The following is a 20493-nucleotide window of genomic DNA, read 5'->3' on the forward strand; positions in this document are numbered from 1 at the left end:
CTTTAAAAAAAAACACAAACTTTTATAAATTGATAAGATGATGCAGTAATATGCAGATGAAAGCTGTATTTCATTATTCTGCACCATGTCCACTTCATTTGATTAAATTAATAAATGAGGTCCTTATGTCATACTACAGGCATTACCCTACTTTTGTTTACTACATCTTTCTAGCCCTAACCACAGCACATGCAGTGCAGCTGGCTGGCAGCTTACAATTACAACACAACATGCAGAAGTAGTTAGATAGGGGAAGTGATTCTAAAAAAGACCCACAAAAAAAAAAGTCTTGCTTCACTTACCTAAGCAAAGTTGTCATTTGAGAGTCTTCCAGTACTAAAATCCAAGAAAACGGGTCTGAAACAACACAGAAAAGTGTAAAATTTTAGTAAAGAAAAAAAAAGAAAATGCAAGATTTTAGTAAGCTCTCATTTACTTTTTTGTCCTTGGGACATGAAGTCAGTGATCTAAAGAAAAAGGAGTACATTCGCTACATCACACTGCATTTCAGACAGTAATTTGTAAGCAAAAGCTGCTAATCAGGGAGCAAATGTATCAGAAACAACAGGACAGATTTTCCACCGGTGCTGCCAGTATTACACCAATGCAGCTCCTCAGATGTCAGTCATGTCGGACTGCGTTAAAACTGGTGTTATCTGGCAGACAAGTCGGGCCTAAGGCAATTAGCCAAGCCGCCCCATTTAGATTTTCGGTCATTTGTTCCTCTGTTTGCTGCGTGTTGCTGGATGCCCAGGCTGTGGGGTGGGAAGCCAGGAGGCATCTCCCACCCTCGTAGGGCTGAAGGTGGCAGGAACCAAAAGCGTGGCTCATTAAAAATATCCCAACAATGCCAGGGCTTAATTGCAAAAGCCTGGGGCAGCACGGCACAGACCAATGTGAAGAAAGCTGCGATGTGCAAGAATGTACCCCGGGCATAGAAATCAGACGGCTCGGAAGCGGAGGGCAGCGGGAGCATGTGGGCACTACCAGGTCCCCTCGCAATCACTGCTGCACGAAAATCCACTCAAGGCTTGTTCAGACTCATGAACTCAGACTTAAAAAACAAAGCAAAAAAAAAAAAAGCCTAGCTGAATATGGATGACTACAGGCCTCCAAATCAAAGAGGGAGTTGATGACTATTTAAGAGGAAGAAGTCTTTGCTTGTTCCAAGATTAAAAACTTATAATTCTGGCCCCGGCTGAAGCACCATCATTCACCAATCTGGTACAATTTCGTCGGGCTGATCCCGCGCTCAGACAGACAGGCCATTATCAAGAGTTCCTCTATTCATTTCGCTTCCTGTTAGCCAGTGAAAGCCCCTTTTATATGTGCTCCTAGAGAGGCTGTTAAAGCCAGGGAAGACTTTCCGATGCAGAAGATAAGGTAGTTGGATTTATTCAGGGGAGGAGGAAGGGAAGCTGTACGGGCTGATTACAGCTGTTCCAAAGCAAGAAAAGTGGAGGTTTGCAGGAGAGAGGTAGAAGACGATGGATTTCTTATTAATAAGCATTACGCCAAGAGCATTGTTGTTAGAGTTCGCCATTACCTCTCCTGATATTCAACTACAGGATCAGGATTTTATTTTGTTTAAAGTTCGCATCACCAAGCATGCACGTAGTTGAATAAATCAAAAATAAATAAACGGACAAGAGAGAACACGATATTTTTAAGAGATTGAGCAAATAAAAAAATAAATTAAAAAATTCAAACAATTCCCAAGACCAATAGGATAAAGTAGCCAGAGTCAGAGGGAAGACACTGTCCAGGAAATGCTCTCCAGATTAAGACAGTTCATGAGCAATTTTCAGGGTCAGGTCCTGTTCTCATTGCAGACATGAGCGCTCAGACTTCAGTGGAGCAGGATGGTGATTTCCACATTACTTAACATGTGTCAGCAATTTTAAACAGTTGCTTTGCAGATTCCCAGAGCTAACCAAACAAACCCCACCACTGAGAGCCTGGTATAGTACTTGGCTGATGAAAAGCTGCCTGGAAACCCTATCAAGATGCTGAAAAACATTCCCCCTATTAATGTTCAAACAATCCGGTACAGTTACAATTGTTTTAAAACGTAAAAAGATGGAAAAGCAAACAAAAAACACATTTCTCAAGTTTTGAGCGGTCAAGCCAAAGAAGCAAACCTCTACCAAAAGTCAGGGCTAACAATGATGGTTGCAGGGGCAAAGCCTGCCTCTTCCTTCCCCTCTCCCAGACTATTCTTCTCCAAAATAGCTTGCAAAATAAACAAGAATCAAAACACCCACAGCAGAAAATAGCATGCAGCTTCAGAAGAAACCAACTCGGCTGTCCTTCATTACTTCATTCATTCCAAATGGACATCAAGTTGTTAACCTCTTAAAACATTAAATGAAATTAACGCAAGCAAAAATAATGAAATGTTTTACTACACTTTTATATGGGCAGGAAGATGTAAAACACAAGGCGATGCCTTTTGTTTGTTTGTTTTTAAAACAGGCACCAATTTGACTCAGACAGGGAGGGAGGGAGTACAAACCTCCAAAAGGCAGCAAGAAGGAATAAGCATAGCTGGCGTGACAGAAACCCAGCAGAGATCGTCCACGGGTCCCCACGGGGAGGGTACGGTAGGCATATACATAAAAAGGGACAAGGCTGCCAAATCTCCTCTTGCACACCGAAGCAGACTGCACGACAGTAGTGGGCTCAAAATGCCGTGGAGGTTCCTGTTGTCTCCTTCGGGACATCTCTCCCAGTCCCAGCAAAGACCACTTCCACCAGCACCCCTCGCTCCCATCCCCACCGCAAGCGAAAAAACAGAGACACAACAAAACCCGGAGCCCGTCTCGATCCGTTTTCTCCTTGCAGCTATTACTAACCTCCTGCACGACTTCAGCACAAAGCATACAGCCCCTGGAGCCTGCTCCGCGCTCAGGTAATTTCTCCGTGACAGAGCAAGGACCAAGGAGCCAGGCGACAACAGCGGCTTCCAGCCCAGCCACCGGCAGGCCGCTCGTCAAACCTCAGCTGGGGCTCACCCTCCTCGTGCCGGGCCGAGGCACAGATATCGCCTGCTGCAATCACCAACTTCAGTCGCGAGCTAGTTGCCAAACGCTCAGATTTAGCGGGGATTTCACAAAAAGCTGCCAAATCTCAGATCCCCCCCCACAGCAAGTGGGAGTAACACCGCTTACCCCATCTGCAGGCGCTCTTTGCATCGCAACGTCCGAGGAGCTAATACGCTGTTATAAATATACAATGCACAAAAGCAATTGTTCTTATTACTTAATTTGCAGTTTAACACCATTAATAAGGGTGAGTTTATCAAAACACAAAGGGTGTTGCCTATGGTGGGAATGTCGTAATAGGATGACAAGACACAGCCTGCTCGTTCTGCACGTTTTGTAAGATTGTTGGGCCTTTCCTGTCACAAAACAACCCTTGTTGCACCAATATTTAATTAAAAACAAGAGAAGAAAGTGCACCCAAACCTTTCCACTAGTTTTCAAGTCCAGGGAGTCCAACTCACTGGCAATTTGGAGCTGATGAACCACTGATACTCATCGCGTTACAAGGAAATGAAAAGGCACAGACTAGATGGCTCCCTGGTCACAACAGGAAAAAAAAGTCACAATAAGACCAGTGCACACTGTCACTTATCTGGACGCAGCTAATCTGCCCTCAGTTAAAATATGACTTCACGCATGTGACAGTTTCAGGAAACCCAAAGCCGAACAGCTTTGCTGGGCTCTGATGTGTGACCTGCTGGTCTTCTGCAAATCCAAGATTGGTTGTTGTCATGTGCTTTGGGGTTTTTCTGGAGAACCCAAACAAATGCTCTCACTTCTAGAGACCAAGCTATGGGTTTTTTCCTCCTTTACAGGCCTGGATATGGATGCACAGCTGTCTAATTTCTAGCCTCTGTACCGTTAACAGTTATACTTGGAATAGCTGTGGCTGAAGGAAGCAGAAGATTTCAACAGCAGCTTCTTTGTCGCTCCAACGATCTGCTCCACCACACAAGCCTGCAATTCCAACGCTCTTGATATGTTGTGAACACGGACGCTTAGCAGCAGCCATGCTCAGCACGACCACCTGCATTTCCCGACGCGCGTTCAGTCTGCTAAAGGAGTCTGTAAGCAAAGCTCAGAGACAAGTCAAAGAAACCCCAAAATCAGAAAGCAAACCCAGCAGATTCAGCTGCGGCTTCCCAAACTTCTGATGCTCTGAAAGTAAGGACTGTCCCTCTCGCCTGCCGAGAGGAGCTGTAGCACACGCTCGCTGCTGCCAGGAGGGTGAGAGGGCCGCCAAGGCATGCACAGAAGGTTTGTGTGCACACAGAATAAACAGCCTCTGCTAAACTCCTGTAACCAATTACCAACTATTCTCCACAGAGAATACAGCATCTCCTGGCTGCTTACCTAATCCTCAGCCCCTCCTCGAGCTGGCTTTCAATTCCTAAGTCTTCCACTTCGCTTCGGAAGCGAAAGATGAATGAAGCTGATTCACCAGACATCCTGGCTGAAAAGGCAAATAAAGGTGCTGCAAAGGCAGTCACTGCTGGGCAGTGGATTAGCAGCAGGGAGCTGTACAGGCCCCAAACACCAGCACAGGTGAGCAGCCCCACTAAACGTACCCGAAGGGCCCTCAGCAAGGCTCCCCCCAAATCTGATCGGGGTCTGCATGCCAGGAGCGGACCTGACCCGAAACACGACTGGGGACTTTCTCTGCTCGGCATCCCAGCGCTAAGCTACCCCGTGATGCTAAGCAGATGCATCTTGAACACGCTGCTTCCTCTCATGTAAGGAGGGGAGACGAGGAAAAAAAAAAAAGTCAGAAATAGTACTTATCAGAAAAAAGCAAATATTTTAAAAAGTACTGCTACTGTTTGTAGAAAGGCCTGGAAAATAGATACAGCTGAAGTTCCCTTAAACACGTGCTCGGTTTTTAAGCTGCATACCAGTCAGCCTGACAAATGGGCTTAGCTGGGATTGCTCGGACGAAGCCGAGGGTCCCGCGCCCCCTCCCCTTCTCCTAAGTAAGCGAGCGAGAGTTTCTGGCAAAGACACTGGTGTGCGAGATTTTAACATTCCCCCTTTCCATAAACAGTCATACATCAAGCTCTAAAAATTCGCTTCACAGAAACATTTGCGCTAGTAAAACTCAATTATTCTAATACTTGTATGACACATGCAGGAGGGGTGCATAAAAAGGTTATGGTGAGCTCATTTAAGAATTTAAACAAGTGCTTGATAAAAAGTTTTTGAATTATTCACTCAGCTCCACGATTAAATCAGGCTTCCAGAGGAGCCTTTGAACAACAGCACAGAAGAAGCTGTATTTGTAACAGGAGGGCGGCAGTGAAGCGATCACGGTGCCTCTCGGGGAGAGCCATTCGTAATTGCAGAGGTAAGCACACAGCGCCCCGCGGGATGGACCAGACACCTGGAGAACTTAGACTTCTCCCTTTCTCAACCATTCTGTTATGTCCCCAGAGCTCTGGGGCCAAGGCAGCTGAAGACATCAGTTCATCTCCCAGTGATGAACTTCCACGGTAAGGTTACACACGGCTCTGCAACTCTCTGTCCGTGAGCTCCCTGCACACAAACTGATTTTTTCCAAGCCTCCAAGCCCCCTCGCAATACTGACCATTTCTAGAGAGAGGGAAAGCTGGGGACTTGGAAGAGCTAAGGCAAGTGGTACTCCACTTATCTCGTCCACACGGCCTTTCCCAACCTGCTTCCTTTCTTCCATTCCTTTTTCTTCCACATCACAGGCTGCTCTCGATAGCTCAGCTCAATGAACGCGAGCCAAGATTTCCTCTCAAAATAACCACTCCAAGACAACTTCAGCAAGGAACATCACCTACAGAAACAGTCCCATTTGCTTATCATCCCCTATATGCCTATCATCCCCTCTCCGACATCAGTCTGATCCCAAATAAACTCACGGGCCAGTGACACAAGGCCACAAAGCTACAAAAGCAGGGGTGTCCCCCTGCTGTGTCCAGAGCAGGCAGGACGAGCCAGTATCCCACATTTCTGACGGCGTTACTTAAGTGGCGGTATTTCCTTCCCTCCAGCCCTTTCACTAAGTGCTCCAGTTAAGAATTAATGAAGTGCTTTCACACTCTGTCTGTCTGAAGGAGAGGTGGGTGTCACCTAACCAGCCTCTCGAGGACGAACACACCGCTCCTGTGCTCCTCCGGGACCACTGGCAGAAGGGCTTCTGCAGCACGCGATCGAAGGGCAAGTCTGGGGGGAGAAGCACGAGCTGAAAATACCACCTCGACAAATACCACCCAGCCTGGGGACAGCAGCAGGAGACTCACCTGAGCAGAACCAGCAGCACGTCAAACCAACACCACCAGAATTAGCCCCAAAAAATCTCAAGGGAGGCATCCTGCTGTTTCAGAAGAAATGGGTGTCCGGATGGTTTGGTTTTGCTATCGCAAAGCCAAGCCAGGAACAGTGCCACCAGCAACACACCTCCTGAAGCCTTTTTGTTGTTGTTTTGGTTTTTGGCAGGGTAATTTGGGGTGCCTTTTTTTTTTTTTTTTTTTCTTCTTAAACCCTTGTGTTCAGTTCTGCTCCCGTACTTTCCTTCGAACACCCACCCACCTCCTCACTGGCCTGTTCGTACAGATCTGGCTATTTGAAGCACTGGTTTTCCTGACTAGGCTAAGACCAAGCACCTGCATCACTGCAAATGTAATTATGGCACAACACCACGGCTATTTGTAGACTTCCTGTTCATCAAATGATATTAGCGTACCTTTGCCTTGAGCGATTATTTACAGTGCTGGAAATCCTGAAGAGACACTAGAGAGACAGCAGCAGCAACCCCCCTGCGTTATGCAATGACTGCGTTAGCTTTGAAATGACTCAGAGGGGAAAACAAAAATCAGAATAATTCTTTGTAAATCCGTCCAATGAAAAGAAGAAAAACTAATTCACTTCAAACTCTGGATTAGCTTACTCCAATTGATACAGGGAGGCATTTTACACTTCTGCTGAACTGGCAGCTCTAATTCAACTACAGGCTCCAACGCAGGCTTTAAGTCAAATTCCTAGGCAGAGTACAGCCCTTATTAGCCTGTCTTCACTGTAATTTTAATCCTAGTTAATTCTGGGCATGTAATTTATGTTATGAATAACCCACTTTTTTTTTTTTTTCAGAACTGGATATATTGCATGTAGACTTATTCTCTGGCTAGCACAGTTAAGGTCTCCCTTAGAGGAACAGTATTTCACATATTGACAGAAAACAAAAAAAACACTAAAGTTTTAAAAAACATGCAAAAACATTTTCATAAACGCATCACATCCAGTTGTTTTAACTACTACGCCCCAAGCCCAAGGAAATCTAGCCATGCAGTCCTGCTTTAGACAGAAGCGATGCAACAGAAAGATTTTTGATCTTTTTTAAAATCTTAACGAGCTTTGAAAGCGCTGCCTACAGTTTACAGGAAGCCTGCAGCGAGCACAGCACAAAGTCTGCATTAGAGTCAAAGTTGCCAACGCTACCGGTACACAAAACTCACCCGTTTCGGCACCAGCAGCACTGACATCCTGCAGCGGACCCGAGGCTCTGAGCACCAGGTTACTATCTCTCCTAATCACAAAACATTCGTTACGTGTTTCCTGCATTATTTGCATCATTTCTTGGACTTTTTTTTTTTTAATGCCCACTTAGTAAAAAGCTACCGACATCTCCCACTCAAACTCGAGAAAAAGGACCAAGAGCACTGACAGGGTGGTTTCCTACCCTCCTTTCTGTGCTCGCTGCTACAGTTTCATGTAATTTCCTTCTCTCCCCCAGCCCTGCTCAGGACACGGTTTCATGCACGAGCAGCTCAGTTACCACCGGGCTACAAGCCTGCAAATGAAGGCGTCCTTTCAAGCGAAGCCCGTTCAGATAATAGGACTAGGAGAGCCAGGCAGCATTTCCACATTTGCCGCATCGGGGCCACGTGAGGGGTTGTGATTTGAGCGTGAAACCCGAGCGGGGAAGCAGGGGCTGGGAGCAGGGCCAGATCCTGCCCGGAGCAGCAGATCTGCTCTCGGGGGTCCCCAGGGCGGGTCCCTCGCTCCGTCCGCGTTCCCACCTCGCTTCAGGCTGGCTCCACACCACCGCCTCTCTTTTATTGACTTGCACTAAAATCCTGACAAACAAGGGAAAAAAAAAACCACAACACATTAATTGCATGCTTTAACCTCTAGGTTTTCCTCCATTTTGTCTGGTTTACACAGGCAAAGGCGAGCTGCTAGGACTCGACAGCACGTAGGGCTCTGCACAGACCCAGGCTCCAGGCGTGCAGCTGCGCGAGCGAGGCACGCCGCGGAGGGCTCGCAGGCAGATGTTTCCAGTCAAGGATGCTGCCAAGGAGCCGGGAATGCCGGGTTCACTACCTTGGTGTTATTTACATTTCTCAACATCTAGCAATAACCATGCCACGAGCAGTTGAAAAAGGAAAACGCGGAGCAGCAGGGGAGCGTTTCACCCCAGCCTTCGCCGAGGGGGGAAGCCAAAAGCCGTTTTTATTCCCATTCGTCAACTTTGCCTTGTGTCATTTTGCCCGGCGAGCCACCGGGCGCTTTGCAGAGCAGCCTGAACGTGGCTCGTGTCACCTTCTCCTTCTGGCTTCCAGAACAAACTGATTTCTTGCCCAGTTTCTCCTCCAGTAAGTGTGCTGCAAACCAAACGTTCCTGAGACCAAACCTGGCACACTCTTGGCTAAAAAAAAAAAAAAAAAAAAAACCACCTTAGGGACTGCTGGGAGGGTGCACTTCGGTGGCATTCATCCAAACCTCAATCCTGAGACCCAGCAGGTTTGTGAATCGGCTGCCAGATCCAGTCTGGCAGCTGGAACAGCTCCGCCACGCGCTGCCCGGTCCACCCGAAAACACTGCAGCTTTATGCACAGAGCACGTTTTGACGACGTTCTCAGCCTGTCCCGAGGTGGCCCCAACAGCAAGAGATCGGGAGAGAAAGGGCGACGGGGGAAAAGCATTTTTTCACAACAGCTTTATTATCCACTGCGTCCTTTCTGAGCCCACAGCAGAGGAGGGGACAAAAAAAAAAAAAGTCAGAGCCCACTTCTATTAAATCAGTATTTGCACAGGCTTTTAAGGGGTTCTGCGCTTCAATTTTTAAGCTGCACGCTCTGTATCATGTTTCTTTTAAAGCGTCGTGCTGGCGAACGCTGCCCAGACAGGGATCCTCTCCTGCAGGGAGCGGGGCTGCCCTCCTGCCACCACGGCACGCTCCCCTCGCCGAAGCAAACCAGACACTAATGCTATTTATGGATCCCATTGCAGAACTAGACAGGCTTCCCAGCCACTATTCATCAATGCGCAAAGAGGTTTCACTCCACGGCGGGGAAATCTAAGAGGAAAGAAGCCCTCAAGTTCTGCCTTATTTCTTTTAAGAAGGCATGCGCTGGAAGAGTAGTGCAATAGTCAACAGAGAAGAACGAGACCTGCAAATAAAGGCTGATCACAACTTCTTTGGGCATTACAATATTTAAAAAAATAAATGCATTTCAAAATAAATAAATAAAATAAAATTTCCTAAAGGATTATTAGGGGAAATCAAGTATCCAAGGAAAACACAGCCAGAGGATGTCAGTCCCCTGCACCCCGAAGAAAGGCAGGGAGCGTAACTGTGAGATCTCCCCTGCCTCACTGAAAAACACTACATCCGAGCTTCCAGAGCCATACAGCAGGACAATACCCACCAGCACTGCTTTTAAATATTAACACCGCAGAGCCCGCTGACTCACACTTCAGGGTTTTATTGGGAAGGACAACTTTGTTCTACAATCATTTTCATAGAAGCACCTTTGCATTTAAAATGCCAACTGTAAATGCATGTGCTGTTCACAGAAAGCACCCCCGAACAGGTAATTTGATATGCAAGAAGTTTTACAAAGCTCTCAAAGAGCCCAAGGACATTTGCAAGGGTAGATGCAAGTTTAGAATGAGTCTTAGCATATCATCAGCAAAAAACAATTCTATTCTTAGATATCTCCCTTCGGTGTTTCCTGTAATCTTCCCTTTTTTTTTCCCCTCCTACTCCTTTGAGAAACGAAGTTGTTTGGTTATTAGAAAAAAAAAAAATATGGAAGAACCTGTTCTGCAAGGCATATGAACAAAGCAGTATCTTCCAAAAAAAGAAAAGCTCATTCAAAAGTATGTAAATATTAGGGCTGGTAACACAAACAATGAAACCACAGGAAACACGAGAAATTAAGAATAGACCGGGACTTATTTGATTTCTTGGCTGCTGGATGCATCAGAACTTCTCCGGGCTGGCCATATCAGATTTATTCTCTGGATAACAGAGATCGGAGAGTTGACACAGAAAGTTTAAAGGGGGAAAACAAAATCAGCGTCTGGCCTGATCCTGCCCGGGCTCCTTGGCAGGCACAGGCACCAACCACCGGGCAAGGCAACTACACCCAGGACCCTACACAGTACGCACCGGGCGTGAGCCTCCTGCACCCAGCAGCGAATTGCAGCCTTGCTTCAAGGAGAAGTTAGCAAAAACAGCCACTCGTGCTTCACAGCACCCTGAACACATCCAGAAATCTGCTCCTGAATGAGGAACGGCTTGCTAACGCTGAAGCAGAGGTGACAATTAGTTCCCAGTGTGGTCCACGCCACTGCCACTCCGCAACTCCCCCTGGCTTGAAGGCACACATCCGTAGCCCATCCGTGCATTTTCCAGCTCAGGCATATTCCCAAAATCCCTGTTGCTGCTAGACACCTGTGTAGCAGCATCCCTGGTCACAGGAAAGTATTATGAGAGAGAGCAAAACGTTGCTCTGCTGAGCATCACGACCACGGTGCAACAGCTCCCTGCTCTTCATTCCGACTTCCATCAAGCACTGAAGCAAACCCCGTCCTCCGTTCTCAAGTTATCCAGTGGCTCTGATCCAGCATTAGCTAAGACAGCCAAAAAAAAAAATCCTTAAAAAGAAAACAGTTTAGCTCCCTCAAAGCAAACATCAAGTGATGCAGCATTCCTGAAGACAAAACTTAACAAGAGTTAAAGCACGCTTCCTCCAAATGGCCCGAGTTTTCTCCCGGCACTGGAATATCATAAGCCCCAGGCATAAATACACACAGGTATTTATGCAAACAGTATTGGTATTTTTTTATTAATATCAGAAGCAGCAATGAGACAGGATTTTTAGTAAAAGTTGGCAAAGATCACAAATTAATTTCTAGAGGGAGGAAAAAAATATATATCTTCCAAGCAGAGCATAAAAGACTTTCTAAATTTACACTCCCTGAATACACTTTATCATTTTCAGACACTTCAAACACTCACTCGTTTTGTATAATGCAGTGTACAATAACTGGGTGATTGCCATTTATCTCAATGGCATCTCAAAGCACTGACTGACACAACAGAGGGAATGGGTCACGCAAGCACCTAAGCAAGGGAAGGCTGGGAAAGCACACGTTTTGCAGTTTCAGGGAGATATACGCATTTTCAAGCCCTTTCTTTGCCACAACTCCTCTGTGCTCCTCAGGTAGCTCTGAGTTTTCATTTCAGGGCTTGCCGTCAGCGTTCTGAAGCATCAGCATTTTGTACGCTCGCTGCTGCTGGGACAGGATCTCTGATTATTCTCAGGCAGCCTGATGACTTCTGAACTTTGAGATTATAAAGCAAAAAAGTTACTGAACACTCACATGCAAGTCGACTGGCTAAGAAAAAGCAGCACAAAGTCCTGCCAAAATCCTAGTTAATCTGATAAAGCCAAAACCAGGGAGGTCTTAAGCACTCTTTTCCCCCCGTAGTTTAAACAGAGCTAATTCCAGCTGCAGAAGGAAGCACACTGCGTTTTGCAGCACACCTCTTCAGCAGACACTGCACCTGAAGGGACGACCATTTACCACCTTCAAGCTACTGCCCGTGAGGAAGCCGTAAGAGTGAAGAGAGTAAAATACCCAGAATCCAGGAAGACGTGGGACTCAGACACATGAATTTCACAGATGGGCAGACGTCGCTTGTAATCCGAATGGAGGAGGGAGAAACAAATTAACGACACGTACGTGACAGGCAACTGGTTACCTCCCCAGCCCTACTTGGATTTTCCTACATCCGATGCACTCTGCAAACAATTAATCCTCTTAACGTCCATGCAAACATATTTATTACCCACAGTCGTAGCTTGCAAGCTCTTTAAGCAATGAGCTGGTTCTTTTTCTAGCTTAAAACAGGGCTCAGTACAACTGGCACCGAGGCTCTGCCTTAACTGTGAGCCACGCGCTCCCATCACCCCATTCCCCCCAGAATTTTCTGGAGGTGACGAGCGAGACGCCCACTCGAGACACAAACAGGCACTGGTAACCTCCTTAAAAGCGCTCGAACCCTCACCCCCCGTGCTGCACGCACCCTTCTTCAGGCAACAACAAGCAGAAGACTCATTCAGAAATTCATTAGCGGCCGTGGCCAGTGCAGAGAAGCGGCTCTGAGCTCAGCCCACGTTGCACAAGTGGCTGGGCACAGGTCAGTTCTTGCGCCGAAACCCCCAGCGAACACCCCCAGCAGACCTGCAGACGAGGCACGATTGACGTTCCTGGTGGTGACTGCGCTGCTTAATACAGGAAAACCCGCAGCTACCCAACGTTTGCGGCAACATTTCGCCTTGCATCACACAAAAGCACGAAGAGTCACCTGGACCTTGTGAAATGAATGCTTGTTAAACAAGCCTTCCCTTCGCAGCAGTAGAGGGAAAGGGGGTTTGAGCCTTCATTTCTCTAGCCAGCCCTCGGCTAAGACAAGCTACCCTCTTTGCAGCTGCTAGGAGAAGAGAAAGTGTAAACATTTACATTTAATGCAACGAAAGGTTTGCTCACCACCTCGTGTAACGCCGCGCTCGCAGACGGTGATCACTCATCATAAAATGGGTGGAGCGGCCGCAAACCACTCAGCGATGGAAAATCTGACTCCCTTGTCAAGGGAAGCTCCTGCCCAGGCTGCAAACCCCACGGAGACATGCAAAGCGCTGTCGTTACTCCCAGTGTGGGAAGTCTTTCAGCTACGGATGCAAAAACATCTGCTACGTAGCATGTGAACCGGCATATTTCACTTTCATCTCCAGGATCAATATCTGCACTGACTTAAAGAGCTTCAGATCAGGCTGCAGGAACTGTTTTAATCTAGGTCACACAAACTCATTCATCCCCGGTTTGTTTAAAACACAGCGCTCCTCAAGCTCAAAGTGCAGAGTTTAAGACGTCCAGTGCCATCAGCGAGGCAGCCTTGTTGCTACAACGCAAGATTTACGAGAGCACGGAACAAACCCAACAGAACCCATCACGTAAGACCTTAGGTACGCGGCGACATAAGCCTCGCTCCTCAGCTGACTCACCGAGTGATGCTAACCGAGAAAGGGGCAAGCCCCGGTTCTGCTGTGATCCTACCCGTGGGTTCAGCACTGTATGCACTCAGGCATCAAGAGAAATTGCCTTGTATACCCACCACGTCTTGATATCCCGTCACCCCTTCCCTCCCCCCAAAAAAGTCACTTCCCCCGTTCTTTAACACCTGCTTCCTCCATCCAAGCATTCATTGTCCAAACGCTATTATGGGACCGAAGGCTCCAGCATCCCAGAGGAAACTCGGGAGGAAAACCAGTCTATAAAACAAGCAGTCTCCATACAAGACCTCCCCATTCACTGCAGTAAGCCCAGACATCGGCATTCCCTATTTTTCCCCTTCCTTACTATTGCCTCCAAGGCTCGCCCAGGCGCCGAGACGCACGTGCCAGGAAGCCGAGCGTGCCACCCGTCCTGGTACCCAGCCCTGCTGCGGCTGCATGCGAGGAGGGAGCTCAGCCCTGCAGGATGCTCGCAGCCCCTCCGCCCACCGGCCGCAATACCTGTGGGAAGCAGCGTCCGCGCGTCACGCAGACCAGGCGCCTTCGCCCATGGAAAACAGAAAGGGTGAGTCAGTAGGTTCGAGTCTGGAGGCAGCCGGGTTTAAAACAGCTGTTCCGTGCCAAAATACTTGTTTGTAATGGTTGTATTAACTGCAGCGCTCGGGCTTACCTGGCAGTTACACCACTGGGGGCAGAGACACGTTGGGAAAGAGATTTACTTTCCAAAGTAACTTTGCCAGAAACCTCAGATACAATTTAGATGAAGCTACAAAGCCCCGTCACAGGTTTTAACATAACTTACTGCTCCAATCTGCATTAGTCATGGGTGATAAAAAGCACGGAGCCACATGTGGGACTGAAACACCACACGTCAGATAGCCTCTCACCACCAAGTTCTGAACATCGCCATCCAGTGCCACATACCCTTCTGCCCTGCTCCAAGACGGTCACTGTAAATCACACAACAAGAGTAAGTCTCACCAACGTTCATTATCTTTATTTAAATGAAGTAATTCATCACCTATTTTATTTTCCCTCCCACTCAGAGGAGAAAGAAACACACCTGAAGTCACTGCTACAGAAGGAAATCCTTAAATCCTTCCCTTTACCTTTCCCTTTTACACTTTAAACAACAATTTGGGGAAATCTCTCATCACGTTTTTTGCAAATGGGAAGTTAAAAGCAGTTCAACAAAAAGACTAAAAGCTAGTAGCATTTGTGAAAGGTGGAGCAGACGCCGGAACGAAGTTAAAAAAAGATAGATTTTTTTGCAGCTGCTCTAGCAAAGGCTAACACTTCATACAGACTATAAGAAAGTCTCACAACTGCTTGAAATTGAGATGTAGGGGATCAGTTGCAAGTACCCGTGCTCATACATTTTAAACAGCATCTCAGAAGTGCAACTACACAGGATCCACCTCACGGATGGGAGCAAGCCATCACCATTCCACCAGCCCCAGGGAATCTACCGGAAAACTGATGCAAGGATTAACCATGCAAGAAAACTGTGACAGTTTATTTGTCGCATTTGCTGATAAAAAAAAAAAAAACAACAAAAAACACAACTTCTGAAAGACAAGAGCGCCTAGATGGGAAAACAATTTATTATGAACAGGGCAGGTTATGGAACCACAGGAAAAAGGGTGAATTCTGTGTCTTTATGAAGACAGAAGAGGCAGGAGGTGCCATACCATACCCTCACACAACATGCTTAGAATATATTTTGTTTCAAGCCCTCAACACTACATCTGTAGGAGGTGCAGACAGTAGTTTGAGGGGTATTTTTTACTTAGACTTACTCCAAGCCCATGCACAACATTTGAGAGGCTCCCAAACAGCTCCATGCTTGGACTGCAAGAACTCCATTGTTACTCCAGCAAGAATTTTAGTTTTTTCTGTTGTGAAAACCACCCAAGAAACTCTTCCGCATCCAATTTTCATGTTTTTTTTTTACATATATATATATAGATATGAAAATCTTGTTAGACTGCATGACCACATCATAACATGGGATCAAGTACAGCTACAACAGAATTAAAATTTATTTTCTGCAAGTTATCACTCTGCAAACTTTTTAAAGACCGTTGACTACTTAAAAATATTTGTGATTACACCCTCTTCCTCAGCAACTTGTGAGTGTACCTAAAATGGTTATAAAGGGAAAAAAGATGATAAAAATGTCAGGGTTCACTTTTGCAGGGGGCATCTCTCCTCAGCCTGCCCAGAAGTAATGGCAGTCTTCGGGAACTTTAAAAGGAAACAATTTAACTTCTAACTCACTGGCTTATCTCAGAAACATCTATCTCCTTAGTCATCTTCACATGCTGTAAAACAGGGATGGGCACTGCAGTCAAATGCCTTCTTTGCAATCGGAAAAGCGCTTCCAAGGGTGCAGCTCCAGGAGAACTTCCCTGAAGGAAGCACCGGAGCAAGGGTGCATCTCCTGCCGCTGCCCCGGCGGGCACAGGGCGACGCGATGCAGGCAGAAGGAAGCATTTGGCTGAGCTTTTCTCCACCAGGGAACTGATCCGAGGTAAGAACCGTACAGAAATAACAGTAATACCAAGTTATTCTCGACTGGAATCAGCGTCGCAGTCTGGTTCGTTTAATAGACCCGCAAATACCTGCGTGGCCCGGCTGGGGAGCAGGAACAGGCTGCTTACAGCTACGGCACACAAAAGAGCTCACGAAATTGCAGTCCGAGGTTAGGGTAACCCTGACAAAGCTTTACCTATTGCCTGCTTCCCCACAAGCTCTGGAAGGGAATGAAGCTGTTTACTGGCTTCGTGGCGTCACGGCGTATTTGTCACGTAGACAGCAACCGAGAAGTCACCCTGCTGGCGTGGCAAAGGGAATGGGCCATAAATATATAAAGATAGATGTTTTTCACAAAGATCCGTACAGCTTGAATGCAGCAACAAGTTCCCAGCCTAGCTGCTTTCCCTGGAGAGCTGCCATCATATTTTCTTATCGCTAACCAAAGTAACTAACCAGCTAACTCCAAGTGATGTGCTTTACCTGCCAGATCTACATAAAAGTCATTTGCAAGGGAGAAAGGCAGGTTTAAAATAAATAAATAAATAAAAAGGCAAGAGGACGGTGTGCCGTATCCGTGGCTTTGTTTTGAAAAGCAGCGAAGAACTGCGATGCCAGGCTGCGGCACCACGATTCAAGTGTCTGAGTATTCGGTAAGTACTAGGAGTGGCTGATTCCCTCCCCACATCTAGTTGTTGTCAGCAGTTTTCAAGGGGAAAAAAAAAAGAGAAAAGGTGAAAGGCAACTAAGTTTTTTCGTAAAAATCTGATGGTGTCTAACACCCTAACAAAAAGTTCTGGTTTAGGGAAGCGTGGTGCCTTCTGGAAATGACCGTGCAGGTGGTGCATGCCTGGCTCCCAGGCAGGCTGTATCCCCCGTGGTGAGCCACAGCCAAACTGTATTTGCATCCAGAGCTACCAGCTGCTCCACAAAGTCCCTTATTACCTTTATCCCATGGGTGATCATTGCAAGCAAGCAACAAATGAGCACTTGGCACCCGGCAATCCCAAGCTGCAGGCTGCGAGGTGCTTCCCACCTGAGCTGCGCGGCCATTCGGCCTTTTGTGTGCCTGCAGACAGGATGCTGCCGATCTTCCCCTCTGCCTGGAAAGCAGGCCAGTACTGCCAAACCACTACCCATCAACCTGGTAAAACACGGGGCCACGATCGCTCAGGGAGAGCAAATGGCACCCTTGCAGCCTCCTGCACCACCCAGCCTCTCACCCGAGTTGTTAACTTCTGCACGCTGCCTCCCACCGCTGGCAAAACCAAACCCAAAGATTCTCCGTACTTATCAGCTACGTGGTTCAATTGACTGCAGGCTACCTGTTGCCTGTGTGGGGAACCCCTACAGAAATAATATTTAATAGCACTCGCGTAGATTGCAGATAACGAGCTAGAGCACTAAGTAGGAAGGCTTCCAGGCTGCTTCAAGGACTGTTTTATAGGCAAGTGGAACATCACCAAACACCGGGCAGAGAAAACTGATCTGTTCGTGTCCTGGATACGGGGCGGAAAAGAACTAGGTACCGCATGCACAACAACTTCCACTGACCATTTCTGTGTTAAGCAGCTATCTGTTATAACTTCTTATGCCAGCAGAAGGCTCTACGAAAGCCCCCCCGCCCTTGTAACACTGCCTGTAAGCCTACCAGCGTTTTTCTCCTCTGGTATAATTTATAGACCGCTGCCCTACCTCATGCTTTGGATAGAATAACCAGATTCCTTTAACAGCACTTAATCCCCCTCTCAGTACAGGAGTGTACCCTGGACCAGAACACGGCTTAGTCAGGAGCGTATCCTGCTGAGAGATTAGCAGCAAGTTCTGCATGAGCCTGCGTCTCACAGCTTCCCCACACAGCCCATGTTTAAAACCCTCCATTTACCTGGCAGGGCTCTATTTGTATGAAAAGCTGGGACTTTTCAACTGCGTTTTTCCTCCTCCGCTGCTGTGGGGCTGTAAATCAGGAACACCAAGCTCCTGCCTGGCTATCTGGCCACGGCTATCCCCCGTTCCTCCACGCATTGCCATGTCCTCACCTTTTGGAGCATGCTGACCATCCCTTGGCCCCCCGGACCTGGTTGCCAGACACGGGCTGGAGCACGGGGCCGACACGATGCCGCGCTACCTGCGGGGAGGCTTGTAATTCAGGCTGCCTGCAGAACCCGTCTGCCTTGCCCAACTCCACATCCGTGCCCTTCCAGCAACAGCCCCAGGCCAGCCTGTCTGCCCAGCGCCGGGCAGCGCCGAGAGGACAGACGGGAGACGCGCTGGGCTCACGCCATAAACGCAGGAGATAGGTACACGTTTGAACTCACGCCAAGGGACAACACATGCCCGGGCTATCCTCGCCTTGCTTAACGCACCCATACCCTGCTACGAGGCCTGGAAATCAAAAAAAAAAAATTAAAGAAAAAAAAATAGGGTCCAAGCAAGATGTCTCACCACGAAAGGTGACAGCCTGGAACCACAGTGGTATAGCAAGAGCCTTCTGCATGAAGGAGTGCTCCTCTACGACAGACAGCTTCTGCCCACAGACACAGATGTTGTGAGATTAATGTCAATCTACACCCACTGTTAGGATATCTCTGAATAAAATACACCTCCTCTAACACGGCGCTAACTGAATCACTCCTGCCTTACCTTCGCGGGACTGTGCGGAACTTGGTTCACCTCCGCAGTTCCCCTACAACTCGGCAAGGGTGTGCACAGCACCAAAAGCACGCCAGGCAACGGACGGATTTTCAGCTGAAGAGAGTCACCACCGAGGGAAATAATGTAGTTTGGCCTTTTAAAACCACTGCGATTACGTGAGCTGAAACTGCCAGCACACGAGGCACTCACAGATCTCAGAGCAACTGTCTAAACTCCGCGCTGAAGCTACATGCTTTACATATTTCTACTGCACCGCATATCTCCATGAGCACCTACAGTTTTATGGCTGACGCGGCTTGCAGGGAACACCACAGCTACCAACTGTCCTGCACGAGCACAGCATTCATAATCCCTTTATCAAGACCCCGTCTGGTCGTCCACGATCAGCACAGAACACCCTTAAAAACTTTTAAAAGAGCTTTTTCCCCCCCGAGCTCCAGCTAACGCGCAGCCCTGCGAAGGACACGGGGCAGAACCCATTACAGAGGTCAGCAAAACTCGGCTCCACTAATCCCAGCTCCTTTCCATGACTCGTGGGGATAACGCAGCCACGGCCGGCGGATTAACCAGCTCGGACAATTTGCAGGTTAAGAAACGAGCACGCTTTCACAGTCCTCGCCCAGGAACCGTGGCGTTGGCTTTAGCAGAAGCGCGGCTCCCCTCGAGCACATTTTCCAGCAGCAGAGCGACCCCGCACAACAGCCCCCCAGCCGCGACCCCCTGCCCGACAACCCACTGAGCCCCAGAGGTGGGAAAAAACAAGAGCAGAGGAGACCGACTGAAAGCCCCGATTACTTTCTCAGCTAAAAACCAAACAAACTAAGACACGAAGTTGCACCGGCGAAGCCCGAGGTTCTGTTTTTCTCTCCCCCCCCCCCCCCCCAGCACATCAATGGTTTGAGCAGCGAGGAAGAGGAGGGAGGCTGGGGGCCAGCCGGGGGGTGTGTTTGCGTGTACATATGCGTGTGTTTGTGTACATACGTGTGCATTTACGTGCCTATGTGCGTGTATGTGTGTGTACGGGTGTGTTCGTGTGCTCGCCCCCCCGCAGCAGCCCGGGCACACGGCCGGGGGTCGCCCCCCCCCCACACCCCGGGCAGCCCGCAGACAATAGGGGCGGGAGCAGGCGAGGCGCGCCGCGCCAGGAAAGAAGCGAAAAGTAAAGGAAAAAAGTGAGAATCAGGAAAAAAAAAACACGAGAAAAACGACACGCGAGGGAGAGGCTGAGCGGCTCCGCACGAAGTTGCGCGGAGAAAAGCCCCGAGGAAGAGGAGGAGGAGGAGGAAGGGCGGGGAAGCGGCCGAGGGACCGCGGAGGGGCAGGGGGGGTCCCGCAGCGCCCCCACTCCTCCACCCCCCCTCAAAGACCCCCCCCTTTCCCCCTAACCCCCCCCCCCCCCCCATCCTCCGCCAAACTCCTCCGGGGCACAGACACTCACCGCGGCGGGCGGCTTCGCCCCTGGCAGCAGCGGGGCCGGGAGGGAAGGGAGAGGGAAGGGGACGGGGAGAAGGGAAAGGGAGGGGGGGGGGGGAAAGGAGATGGGAAAGGAGGGGGGTAGGAAAGCGGCCGGGCCGGGTGCTCTCCGCCCGGGGAGGCGGGCAGGAAGGAGGGCCGGGGGCTGCGGGCTGCGAGCCGAGAGCCGCCGCCGTGCCCGCCCCCGAGCCGCCAGCCCGCATGCGCCGCCCCGCCGGGCCGAGCCGGGCCGGGCCGGGCCGGGCCGCCCCCGGGCAGGGGGGGTGCAGCCGTGCCCGGCCGGGGGCTCGGTCTCGGCTGAGTTTCAGCCACCGGCCCCGGGATAAAGTGGGTCTGTCGGGGAGTGTCACCCCCCCGGGCCACCTGGCTGGCTGGCCCCGCTCCTTTGCCTCGCTGCGGTTTGGGTGTTTCTGAGCGTGTTTCTGGTGCGAAAGGACGCAGGGAACTTTTTTGTTATA

At 48.9% G+C, this 20493-nt stretch overlaps 1 protein-coding gene across 8 annotated transcripts in view; it reads right to left on the reverse strand.

Annotated features, from left to right (window-relative positions):
* The window catches only part of AKAP13 (A-kinase anchoring protein 13), a 216860-nt gene extending 196625 nt beyond the window's left edge, over window positions 1–20235 (reverse strand). For all 8 annotated transcript variants that reach the window (XM_080607070.1, XM_080607073.1, XM_080607076.1 and 5 more), the window contains exons 1-2: window positions 20001–20235; window positions 303–357 (exon numbers count right to left, since the gene is read on the reverse strand). The gene's annotated coding sequence lies outside the window, so the exon portion shown is untranslated. The remainder of the gene's footprint in view (window positions 1–302; window positions 358–20000) is intronic.
* Window positions 20236–20493: the final 258 nt, after the last annotated feature.

Source organism: Anser brachyrhynchus (assembly GCF_964034855.1).
Source record: "Anser brachyrhynchus genome assembly, chromosome: 11".
Taxonomy (NCBI): domain Eukaryota; kingdom Metazoa; phylum Chordata; class Aves; order Anseriformes; family Anatidae; genus Anser; species Anser brachyrhynchus.